At 48.0% G+C, this 13,204-nt stretch overlaps 1 pseudogene across 3 annotated transcripts; it reads right to left on the bottom strand.

Moving 5' to 3' along the window:
* Positions 1 to 3,160: 3,160 nt before the first annotated feature.
* On the bottom strand, positions 3,161 to 12,630 carry LOC311525911 (BTB/POZ domain-containing protein KCTD12 pseudogene; annotated as a pseudogene). Of its 3 annotated transcripts, none has more exons than XR_014714714.1 (2): positions 12,498 to 12,630; positions 3,161 to 8,279 (listed from the first exon to the last, which is right to left on the bottom strand). The product of XR_014714714.1 is annotated as a BTB/POZ domain-containing protein KCTD12 pseudogene (transcript). The 3 variants fall into 3 exon arrangements; XR_014714715.1 differs by having other exon boundaries at positions 12,377 to 12,508; XR_014714716.1 differs by lacking the exon at positions 12,498 to 12,630 and adding an exon at positions 11,909 to 12,368.
* Positions 12,631 to 13,204: the final 574 nt, after the last annotated feature.

The following is a 13,204-nucleotide window of genomic DNA, read 5'->3' as shown; positions in this document are numbered from 1 at the left end:
ACAGGACCATTAGATCATTGAGGCTGACCTGTATAGCACTGGCCTTTCCGTTTCATCCAGTTACTTCTGCCCTGAGCCTAGTGACTCATGTTTGGCTAAAGGATCTTCCAAAACCACATCTGGCTTGATCTGAAGATATCAAGAGATGGAGAATCCAGTACTCCCCTGGGTAGTTTGTCCCAATTGGCAGTCAGTCACCCTCACCGTTACAAATTTGTGCCTTATTTCTCATTTGAATTTGGCTGGAGTCAAGTTCCAGCCACTGGTTCTTGTTCTGCCTTTCTCTTCTGGCTCCACTAAAGTGCTCTTTAGTTCTGCAATTTTTTCTCCCGCCAAGGAACTTATACACTGTAATCAAGGCCCCTCTTGACCTTCATTTTGATAAGCTAACCAGATTGAAGTTTAGTTTCTCCCTGCAAGACATTTTCTCCAGCCCTGAAATAATTTCTGTGGTTCTTCTCTGAGCCCTCTCCAATTTTTCAACATCCTTTTGAACGTCCCTCCTCCCCTGTTTATACATCCAAGGATCTCATTAGCCCTTTTCATGCTGAGCAGTTGCTGTGACTTCCCTCCTGTAGCTACTTAGTGGCACCCCCACGGGGTGCCTGCTGCCTCACAGCAGAGGGATGACAAAGCTGCTCTGGCTGGTCCATTGCCTGTTTCACTGGCTGGCTGTGGGAGCCCCAGATAGGGCATGGGTTGGAGCTCGACTGGCTATGCCTGCAGCTAGGGAAACAGTGAAAGTGTTGATTGTGGCCCCTTGACATTTCTGAGATAATACGTTTGTCCCTCAGGGTGGGAAGGTCAGACATGACTGCTCTGGAGCTGCATTTCCAGCATAATGACTATAACTGTAGCGAATGATGTAACCCTGATAGAAAAGCAATTGATAGAAACCTAAGCACTGGAACACATGGAAAGAACTAGTTATGGTAATGTACATAAATGTGTCCATTACTATACTTAGAGGGGGTTGTTGACTTTGTAAATGGCTCCATTTTGTCATGCGGCAACCTTAATTTTAAATCAACAAAGATTTTGTCAGGAATTATCAAGCTTTTTTTTTTTTTTAAGAAATGATAAAAAGTGAGCTGTAGCTTACGAAAGCTTATGCTCAAATAAATTGGTTAGTCTCTAAGGTGCCACAAGTCCTCCTTTTCTTTTTGCGAATACAGACTAACACGGCTGTTACTCTGAAACCTGCATTAATAATGTCAATCTCCTTCATCCACATACATGCCAACAGAGGTTTATATGCTGAAAAGAGAGAGCAGAGCATTCAAAGTTATATGCATAGGTCTTTAGCACTAAAATATTTATACATCTATAGGTACTTGATTGAAAGCCCATTGCAGTGAATAGAGTTCATGGAAGATAGGTCCATCAATGGCTATTAGCCAAGACGTTCAAGGACACCACACCATGCTCTGGGTGTCCCTAAACCTGTCACTGCCAGAAGTTGAGACTGGATGACGGGGATTTATCACTCAATAATTGCTCTGTTCTGTTCATTCCTTCCAAAGCATCAGGCCCCGGCCACTGTCAGAAGACAAGATACTAGGCTAGACGGACCTTTGGTCTGACCCCATATGGCCATTCTTATGTTCTCATAGTCGTTCCATTTATATCAATGGGCTTTGCATCAGGCCCTTAACGCATAAGGTTTTCTATAGTGCCAAAATGCCAGGAGTTTGTAGAACAGCTTTATGGCCTGGTCACATAGCATTTTCTATGGCACCAGGCTCCCAAAAACTCACACTGAGGAGCTCCCTACATGTACATATCCAGGTGCAACGGAGGAACTTTCGTCTCCTGCAGACACCTAAGATCCGCAGAGGAGGAACTGCTACTGAGCCTCTAGGAGGAGGATGATAGCATGATAGATCCTTGTGGCCTGGGGCAAGCTTCAATCCGGTCTGTCACCATGGAAAGGGAGAAGGGGAACCACTTCCCACCCAGAGGTGCCTGCCCAGTATGTAGCGGGATTGCAAAGCCCTACATATCCTTTGGGATGTGAGGTGCTGCAGCAATTACTATGATAACACCCAGCAAGCAGACAGAGAGGCAAGCAAGCATTAGAAGACTGAGAACAAGTATGAATGTCTAGCACCGCCTCCCCTGAAGCTCCTACCTCTACCTCCCTCAAGCTGTATCTGACCCACTGCCACCTCCCCTCTTAGAGCCCAAACCCATCTCCAGCCTCCTACTCCCTGCCTGCAAGCTCTCTGCCACCAGCTCTAGCTCCCTGCTTGCTTCTCTCCTCCCCTGGCCTTGACCTGTCTCCCTTCACTGGTTTCTGGGCTGAGGGAGGAGTTGGGATCTGGTGGGGGAGGCAGGGGAGGTTAGGAGAGGCCAGGTAGGGTGTGCCTGGGATTGCATCCCAACCCTGCCTTGCTGTGCTCAGAGATCTTCCTACCACAGTGCCCCCTCTGGCTGCCCTAAAATTCAGGACATCGCCCACTTCCCAGGTATGTCTCTATGTTTTAAATCTCATGACCAAGTTCAGAAGGGGATCCTGCTGCCATGAGCAGAGCTCTCCCTGGAGACCAGCACCACGGAGGACGCCCTGGGGCGCAAGACAGATGAGGGGAAGGGGATTGGATTGTCCCTTGCCCTGAAGAGCAGTACCATGTGGGGGGAGAGGTGGAAGGAGCGAGGAAGGGAGGGGGAAGGGAGGTGCTGGCTTAGGAAAATAACCCTTTGATTGTTATTTTTTTTCGTAGTCACCCAATTAAAATGACTGGCCCCTCCTGTGGAAGTTGGATCTCTAGCTGCCCTTAGTCCTCAAGTGGCAAACACCTCCCCTGCTTGTCATGACAGGAGCCTTCCCAGCAAAATATCTGAGCTCCATGTCCACACTCTCCCCTCCACTCGTAGGCTAGGAAGGCATCATTCTGGGTCTGTCTGCATCAAGTGTGCATTAGTCTTTATCACCAGGCTGCTTTCCACCTTGCACAGGTCACGCTCTAATGGGGAAAGGCTCACCTTGCAATTATTAAAGCTTCCTGTGCTCATTATGTTCCCATTAGCCAATGAGACAACAGTACTAACAAGGGGTGAGCATGGGTATTTGTATCTGAGTTCTTTACATGCTGTGTTAACGGCTCAGGGAGTCGTTGAGGGAGATGGGGTTCAAAATAACAAGAGATAATAATACTACCTCGATCTTTTCCTCAGTAGATCTCAAAATACTTTATAAAGGAAGTCAATATCATTGACCCCATTTTACACCAATGGGGAAACTGAGGCACAGAGTGGTGACGTGGCTTTCCCAAGGCTACCCAGCAAAACAATGGCAGAGCTGGGAATAGAATCTAGTTTGAACCAATAAAGGCACAGATTTTTAACAGCAAGAGTAATGAACCAATGGGATACCATACCAAGGGAGAACAGAGCTGGTCAGAAAACTTTTTTCCATTGACACTGAAGTCTTTCACAGAAACATATCAGTGTCAAAAAATATTTAGTCAGGAAGATATCTCAGGTTCAGGATGGAATTACAGGTCAAAACAAGAGAGAAAGATCCACTCCAGAATAGCCTGGTGCTTAGGGCTCTCACCTGGGATATGGGAGATCCAAGAACTTGAACTTCTCACATCTAAGATGAGTACCCTAACCGCTATTGGTGGGTAGAGCTCTCTTTCTCTCTCGTTTTTGGCAAAACATTTCAAAAGGTCTCAGTTTTGGTGTGCATCAGCATGAAAACAAATGTCAAAACTTCATAATTTTACACAAAGTGGACCTGCTGTTTCCCAGCTCGCTTGAGTGGTGGCTGTTTTAAAATCAAGATTGGAGGTTTTTCTAAAATATCTGCTCTAGTTCAAACAGGAATTAATATAGAGAAGGCCCATGGCCTATGCTATGCAACAAGTCAGTCTATATGATTGCAGACATGGTCCCTTCTGGCTGTATACTCTATGAAGCCAGGTCTCCAAGGCTCTGTTAACATACTGCCTTCCTATGAAGCTATGTCCTTCGGCTGGTATTTCACTTCCTGGCTGCTGGAACTATCAGGAGACCAGAATTCATTTTGCTTTGGCTCCAAAAGATCTCCCTTATTGGGCAGGGGAGCAGAAAGCTCGTGAAAAATGTAAGCAAACATGTCTAGATGAGTTTTTCCAGGTTCCTCTGAAACAGCAGTGTTTGCCAGGCCATCCACTAAATATTTAAAACACTGCACTGAAATGCAGGCACAAACCCTGTTAAAGAGGAACTGTCAATAAAACATTCATTCTGTGTTGTTTTTTTAAATTACCTTTTGTCTCTGTGTCTTTTCTCCTTAGGTGATGAATACTGAAAGCATCTTCACATCTTACTTTCATCGTTTACTTTGCTATTTTGTCTTTGCACTTTGCTGAGCGTGGCCCACTGAATTTGCTCACTAAGAATTTAATGAAGGATGAGAATGTTGCAATGGATTTTCTGAGTTCAGCTCTGGAATTTAACATAGAGCTACTTCCTTTCTGTAGTATCATTCAAAAAGCCTATAGAAAGGATCCCATTCTGTGTTACATCCTATCGGCTTGTAGAGTCGTTTTTAACAACCTTATGGGTTTTCAAACGTGCCCATCTCCTGTTGAAAGTCTCACTCTTCATCCCCATGAAATTCTGTGGGAAGTCTACAGAAGGGTTAGATTAGCCAGTTCCACCTTATGGTTCTCTGCACTAGTAAGATTCCACTGTTTGAAATAAAATATTTTTAGTGGAGCAGTTTCTCCATTGGAAAATGCTGCTTTCTTGAAATCAAAATGTTTCATGGGGACTTGTCAATTCTGAGGAAATTTTTGACATAAAAGTTGCAAAATGATTCCAAATGGAGTCTTTTATTTTGTTTTTACATTCTCACTTGGTCTTGTATGTTGTAATATTAATTTTATATGACACATATCCAATCGTTTCACCCTTGTTAAAACGTTTCATTTTAATGTGGTCATTTCAATGCTTCCAGACTGAAATATTTTGGAATATGCTTTCCATGAAAAATTTGGAGATTTTGACTTTTCATACCAGTGGGGGGACAAAAACAAACACCACACATGTTAGTATTTCCCACGGGATGAAAATTCTGTTTTCTGATCAACTCCAGTCACCAGTGCTCTAGAAGAATGTTTAAATATTACAAAAGCAAACAAACATGGACATATCTCTATTAATTTAGATCTTGTGCCCTCCACCCCTGCACTTGGCCTCATCCCTCCCTTCCCTGCACCACACACAAACCCTTTTGATTCTGAGATTTAAAAAAAAAACAAAACAGAGCTTAAAAGTAGATAACTGTGTTCGCCTCAGCACAATTCTGGACTCATGAAGCACTCACCATTTTAAAAACAATTCTCATAGCTCCCCTTCTTCAACGAGTTTTCAGGATGGAGAAGATTTTGCTGTTATTTTTACCCCAAATCCCTACTCTTGCTTTTTTTTCTTCTTTCTAGAACATTTCACAGCCCCCTCCCCCTTAAGAAAGTACTAGGAGTCCACCCACATCTGCACCCACACCAGTATCCATGTAGTGTGATTATCTCACCCATACACCACACACATTGAACTAGCAGCAGTGGCTCTGAATAGCAGGGTGGACTGCAGGTCTGGTGTCTTGGCAGAGCTGTGTGGGAGCCCAGGACTGGATTAGCAAGGAGCAGGGGCTGTGGATCAGGATTGAGGGACAGTGGTAGAGCTGTCTGGGGAAAGCCAGGTCTGGAATCGCAGGGACTGAACCTCAGGACTGAGGTGCTTTGCCAGAGCCGTGTGAGGACTGCAATCACAGGGGGTGCTTCAGGCATAAAGCACACTGGCAGAAGCTTTCACAGTGCCTGCCTGCACAATGAAGTTGGATCCATAGCCTGTTTGCTGGCAATCAATGGGAGAATTTCCATTGACTGAATGCCTCAGTCCAGAGCCATTGGTATCTCTCTCATGAGCAGTAACACTCATTCCTAGTAATAATTTAACAAGTGCAGTTGCAGAGAGAGGGAGGTTCAAAGAGGAGGAGAATGGGGCTGGAGCAAAACACAAGGGAAGCGGCCAGGTAGGAAGGGAACTCTCTAATTGCGGAGATCTTCAATATCTGCATTCAAAGGAGAGAAAAAAATGCTCCAGAAAACAGACCCCTACCCCCATCAAATGCCTTTTGCGTGGCTGATTCTTTTACTCTAAGATCCTTGCACTCTAGACACGAATCATTTCCGGCTCCATGTGCTTTCAGTCAAAAAGGGGCACCAGCTTTTTTGCCTTTCATCTCAGCCCATTAACACAAAAGCAGGTCTTTTTTGTTCCTTTATTACATGTGGCCCAGGCATGGTAAAGCAGCAGCCAGCCAGCCTCAGGCCCGTGAACAGAGAGTGGAGCGCCACAATTAGAAAGAGACCTAGCAAGAGGTTGCTAATGAAGTGGCAAAGATTTTTTTCCCCCTCCTTTTTAGCTAAGATTCTCTTTAATCTATAAATATATAGTTGTAGCTGTGGGCAAACCAGAATATCATTCCCTGTAGCAATCAAAGCCGGTCCTCCTGGAGTCTGATTACCTTCTTCCTACTCTAAGTGACGGAACGATGAAAGTAAATTTGACACTGATATCAAACTGTCCTAAAGGTCTATTATACACCCTGTTGTGTGAAACTACCAGAAAGGTCTTCCCCCCACCCCTGTCCTACCCAGGTATATACACAGGAGCGTGTGTCTCTCTCTATTAGCCCATATCAAAGAATCAAGAAGCATCTCAGTTACGGTAGCGTAAATGTTTTGAATCCAGAGCTGTAAACATGTGTGGCATGTCTCTGTCTCTCTAACCTTTCCAAGCACTGGCAGTCTAAATGCTAAGCTGCTTACATAGGCTATTGGCAATATATCTACAGTATCAGGATCTCTTTCCCCTTTGCTCCCTCTACCAGCCATAACATGGAACTTGTATTCCCCTTGCACGAGTCACCCAGCAAATCAGGTATAGCATACACAGCACGTTCCCTAGGTATACACATTGTGAGGCTGGGAATCGGTTCTGATTACAACCTGGCTGCAGCTCTGCTCAGTGTCTCTTCACTCGTTAACTCTGGTGAGCTTATCCAGCAGCAAAAATCCCCGAGCAGTTTGCCCCCAACACAAAGATATTTGTTCCCCCCACACACCCCGTACAAGAACAGCCAAGTCCAGGATCCAGGGAGGGTTGGGAGCTACTGTTGGAAGTTGGAGAGAAGGGGGTTGGTGTTATTCAGTAACCAGTACAAGAGGAAGTCAGAGAGGGTTCAACTTGGAAAAACAAATGTAAAGGAAGGAGGAAAAATACCAAGGTTCAAGGGTCTGATGTCTAAATTCTACAGAAAACAGCCAGCACAGCAGGTGGGGAGGGAGAGTTGGCATTTGGTGTTTGTTTTTTGGTAAGTGTCACTCACGGTAGAAAACATATTCGGTGTAAGAGGTCCAGATCTTGTCGTCTGTCTGGTCATGGGCAAAGGCGCAGGTGCCCGTGGAGTTGCATGCCACCATGTGGAAGCCGGCATTGGCCAGTTTGTCAAAGGCTTGCTCCAGGAAGGTGAATTTGAGGTAGTACCTGGAGGTGTATCTCTCCGGGGGCCGGTCAGGGTCCCTGCTCTCGTTCAAGGTGTCCCCAAAGACTTCTTTGGCGAGCGAGGTCTTGCCGCACACCATGATCCGCGCCACCCTGCGGAACTTGGCATCCGTCTGACTGTCTCTGCCCAGAGTGTAGGTGCCCCGGTAGCCGATGGTGATGAAGCCTGACCTTCGGATGTCTGGGCCAGCACCGCCCCCGCTGGAGGCAAAGGAGCCCCCAGGGGCATTAGTCAGGGCGGCGCTGGCAGAGGCAAGGTTGCGGGCCATGTCCGCATTGGGCGACAGCTCCTCTGGGTCACTTTGGCACGGGTCATCCCCGATGGAGTTCTGCTTGCTGAGCTTTGGAGACAGCATCTTGACCAGCTCTGGTAGCTTGAAGTACTCGGCTTCCCGCTGCAGGCGGTTCCTCTCCGGGAAGTGGTCAGGCAGCACCAGCTGCTGGTCCCTCATGTAATCCAGGATGTAGCGGAAGAGGAAACCATCCCGGTCCACGAAGAAGCGGCCCTTGCTGTCCCGGGCCAAGGAGTGGATGTTCTTCTGGGTGAACATTTCCCAAAGCAGCGAGCCAGGCACACTGACCAGGGTGAGGTGGCGTGTGATGTAGACCTGCCCACCCACATTAAGCTCAATGATCTCTGGGAAAGGGAATTCATCGCTGGGTTTGGCACAGCTCGCATTGTCCACCAAGGCCATGGTGAGCCACCTCCTCCTTCCCACCTGCAAAAGCAAGCAACAGTCCACAGTGATGTTAAACTCACCAGGCAATGCAACACAGTTCTCTTATCAACACCAAGGCCTGCATGGGGCTGGGCCTGCAGACCTCACCCAGCTGAGATACTTCAATGGGGTACCTCAGATGATTAAGCACTGCAGGATCAGGAACATGCTTAAGGTCCTGGCTGCCTGAGATTCCACCTCTCTTCCCTTTGCCTCTGGGACCCTGAGGTCAGCGGGGCAATTTACTACAGTCCCTGGATCACAGCATCTGTGGCACGATAGGTGGGACATCATTACTGAGGGTATCCTGGTCTCTAGACTTGGCTTCCCTTCCATGGTCTGACAGGTTAGGGGGCCCAACCTGTTGACCTTCAGGACATATTCTAAGTCCATCTAGTTCCTCCAGCTGTTACCTGGAGGGTTATTGCAGTTTACTCCATGGGCGGGAAGTTTAGCATTTTTGCTGACATTAGTCAATTAAATTCTGTATTGTTTAAATAACAGGAACAATAGGAGTTGCCACACGCTGCATCTGATCTATGGCCCATCTGGCCCAGCACCGGGCAGTGGAAAATGCCAGCTGCTTCAGAGGAAGCAGTAAAACACCCATAAGGGGGCAATACTATACCCATGGGGTAGGGTTCCACACAACTCCAGGCAGTGAATGGTTGATTTGCGCCCTAACGCAGGAGGGCTGGTGGTGTTCCTCACAGATATTTATCCCAGGCAGTGTAACTGCTGCTGATGTGTCTTGGGCTCGTAGAAATAGCCAGTCCTTTTGGACTCCTCATTCTGCTCTGGGCACAAAGAGGGTGTGATGGAGACATGATGACCAAATTCAGACTGGGTAGAAGATGGCACAACTCCACTGAAGTTCCTGGAGCACCAACTCCCCCCAGCTCTGAATTTAGCCTTAGTAATCTAAACACATTCTAAAGCCCAAAACATGCTAAAGCTGTAAAGGTTTAAGTGGGTTTCCATATCAAACTGGATGCCTTTTTTTAAAGGTCCTGACACCAAAACCCAGCATCCAAATACCCTGGAACGTTCCGGGGGGGGGGGGATTGTTTGAAATCTAAGTCTAGACTGAACTTTACCAACATACCTTAGAGATCTAATGATCAGTTCTGGCTGAACTATGCTCATTACATGAGCTTGTGGGGAGCACAACCTTTGTGCCTCTCTATATTCTGGGACTGGCCTTAGGCTCTGCCCAGGCCCTGGGGTAAATTAAGAGCAGCCTCAGGGATGCTCTAACCAACGGCAGGCTGCTCATAAGTCCGAAAGAGCCATTGTGGCAGTCAAGAATAGCCATAGCTCAGCAGCACTCTAGCAGTGTGCTGCAAGGGGGTGTGACATAAAGCTGTCACTCAGGCCTTATGGCACCCATGGAATTACCCTGTGTTGGGTATAATCCCCAGTGGCTAATTCTGCTGTCTGAATGTCCCCAAGAGTGCTGCAAAAGGATCATAACGCAATAGACAGTTGGATCCCCCCTCTCTGAAATGATCCAAAGCAAACCCTTAGCTCTCTGGACCCCCTCCCTTTGGGAATCCAAATCAAACTCTGAGATTGGCAGCATGCTCCACCTCTAATTGTTTTCTAACAAAATTATGCCAAAAAATTGTTTAAAGTTCCTTTGGCTCCTCCAGAGTGCAGAGCCCAGAGCCACAGCCCCTAGCCTGCTCTCCAATGGGTAATGGGACCTCTGCAATGACACCTAGCTACGGTGAGAAAGGTGACCAAGTAAAAACAACTGGCCGCCTTTTACTTTCCAGATCTGCGCCCTTTGTGACTTTGAGTGACAGCGGCTGACTTTACTAATACCACAAGTTACTCCTCTTAGCCCCGCACAGCCGATGGAGTTACGAGAGAGTAAGCAGGAGTCCGCCTCGCATTTCATTCAGCAACAAAAACAAACCCTGCCAGCAGAGTGCCAATTACAGACTCTTTATTACAGGCGATGGCAGCACCGGCAGAAGGAGCACAGCCGGATTCCTACCGCACAGCTGGAGCTTGCAGCAACGGCATGCCAAAATAATACGCTTCTGATCTGTAAAGTGAGCACATTTGCTATGGAAGTTACAGAGACTTTAGGGGCCGAATCCTGCTCTCAGCCCCGTGTAAATCCCGTACACTAGGGAGGCAATGGAGCACCTCCGCATTAATACGGCTGTGATAGGAAGCAGAGTGTGGCCCTTTTTATAGTCACTTCACTGATTGCAACCACACTGTAACAGTTGGATCCCAAGCTCCCTGAACTCAATGGCGCTGCACTGATTTACACCAGATGAGGGTTTGGCCCCCACTGACTTCAAGGGGTTTAGGAGCAAACCTTAAGAGAATGCTTTTCAATTAGAAGCTGCCAGCCAAGTACAAAATCCAGAGCATCGCAGCCCCATTTCCAGGATCCAGATGTCTGGAAAACAGGGGAAGAGGTAAAAAAAAAAAAAAAAAGCTCCTTTAGCCACAAGTGAGAATTCCCTTTAACAGCTGCCTTCCTCCACCGGCAGGCTTCTAGCCCCGGCCAGGTCACTCCAGTCCCTCTTTTTGCCAGGGAGGGAGGGAGGAGAGCATTAGTTAATGCCTTTACCAGTTTGTGCAATGCACACATCTCCGGATAGGAACGCATGCACTGCTGGAATCTATGGCATCTTTCCCTTCCCCCATGAGAACACTTCCAAACACTCTGCCCTGGGCCCTATCCTGCTCCCACTCAACTCAACAGCAAAATCTTCTCCTGAGCAGGATCAGGTCCGCTGCTCCGGTGCCGGCCAGCAGCAATACAGACATAACAAGTAATAACCACCCACTTCAAAGACTGGTGCTAAGATCCCTGCTCCGGTGAGGCTGGCTGCAACTCAGCCCCGTCCAGGCGACCCTGTCCTGAGCCCCACGCTCCCCTGCCACAAGGGCAGCAGAGGAGGTGATGCCCCGGAGAAGTTGGGACAACGCTGCTTCTGACAACCAGGCTCTGCTCATTGGCGGAACGTTTCCCTTTACACTGATGCAAAGTAACTTCGGTGCCGTGGAGTGTGAAAGACCCTGATTAGCGAGGACGTGCGGTCCCAGCTCGGGGTCTTTTTATAAAGCAGCTGGCTGCCAGGCCTTTCAATTATTTAATAAGTATTTTTAAGGCGATCAGGCGGCTTACAAATGACCAATTAGGCTAATTGGGGAGCGATTCTGTGCTAAAGCAATACTCTCCCTCTATTTGTGGGACAGATACCTAGATAGATAAATTGCTTTGTTTGTGCCTGGGCTCGCCAGGGCTGAGCCCCAGCACCTTTGGGCTTAATGGTAGTTCATAGCCCGGACAGCTCTGGGTTCGGTAGTTCAGAACCCTGGCAGCTCTGGGCTTGGCAGTTCATAGCCCCGGCACCTCTGGGCCTGGCAGTTCATAGCCTGGACAGCTCTGGGCTCGGCAGTTCAGAACCCTGGCAGCTCTGGGCTTGGCAGTTCATAGCCCCGGCACCTCTGGGCTTGCTGCATCAGTTATGAAAGTAAAAAAAATTGCTTGAGCCCCGGCACCTAATTGCTTGAGCCTGGCACCTCTTTCATTACAAATTAAGCTTGGGATAGAGAGACGGTCATGCATTACAAATGACAATATAGAACTTGATCCCCACCTTTCCAGCTGCTCCCTTTCAAAGCGACAGTGGCCAAGGACCCAGACAAAGCTGGCAAAGGAGGCAAAGGGCAGAAGCAATGACAATGTCTTCGGGCTCTTTGGTGTTTCTCCCGTTATGTGGCTTTCATTCCTCCGGGGACAGACAATCCTTCCTTGCCAGCAGGTCCCTCAAGCGAGCCTAAAACAGCAGCCTTGGTCTGCCCTCCAAAAAATGACCATCCATTCCCAGGTGAGAGAGACAAGAGGAAAGCCACCCACGCGCACACAAAACCGGCGTGCCAGAGGAAAGGGCAACCTGCCGCCTTCAAATCGCCAGCCCCTGGGGGTGCTGTACATCAACATCCACTGGCAAGCTGTCCTCGAAATGAAACCAGCGAGCGCCTTCCTCTCTGACTACAGCAGCTACTTAGCATTAGGGAAGCAATGCTCTCAAAAGGGAAGGCAGAGAGATTAGGAGATCAGTTACCTTTTAATCTTTCACTGTAGCCAGTGCAGTATGCCCTCCTAGTGCCTCTGTATTGTGGCTGCCCTCCCCTGCTCCAAGCCTCTCTTCTTCCCTGTCCTGCTCTCTCTCTCACACTGCTTACCTTTTTATTGCTGGGAAGCTGAGCGAACCCTTCTCCTCCCCTTTTACGACACACTCACTCGCTTCACTCCCTGCCAGCATATTGCAAGAGCTGCATCCTGTACAGCTAGAGAGAGTGGGAGGAAGGGCAGCACGTGCAGTGTTATTCACTCTCTTTGCTACTTTTATTTCCCGCAGGAACTGGGATGGACAAACTCTTGGCGCTTGGACGATGCAGGGCCACTAGATTCCAGCAGACCCTTTAAGATGCAGGATTTTCTATTACTGAGCAATTTCGTGTAGCAGGACAATACACAATAGGACAGCTCTAGCTACAGTGGTTACACTCTAGCCCTCACCAGGCAACCCAGGGGAATACAATCCCCATTCAGGGCAGATGAGGTTTTTCAGGCACCCCACATCTGTCCCAGGGGACGTGCTGTTGGCAAGAGAAGAAAGGGAGGGGTGTTTCTGGCGGTAACTCTCTCCAGGTGGAAGATTTCCATTTACTTGTCATGTTACATTAAAATATTTTGCGCACATACGGCGAGTCTGTGGGACATGGGAATAGAATGCACTGGCCCAGTTTCTGAGAGCACTCAGGGACGCACAGCCAATCAGCTTCCCAGCTTGTCTGAAAACGCCCAACCCTATTATGCTGCACATAGCCTCAGGCTGTGGAGTTAGCTGCATTTCAATTGTTCCAGGCTAAGAGCTGGGCTGCTCTGC

The sequence above is a fragment of the Lepidochelys olivacea genome (assembly GCF_965140295.1).
Source record: "Lepidochelys olivacea isolate rLepOli2 genome assembly, chromosome: 9".
In the NCBI taxonomy this organism is placed as follows: Eukaryota; Metazoa; Chordata; order Testudines; family Cheloniidae; genus Lepidochelys; species Lepidochelys olivacea.
Note: the sequence above shows the minus strand (reverse complement) of the source record. Positions and strands in the feature narration are given on the sequence as shown.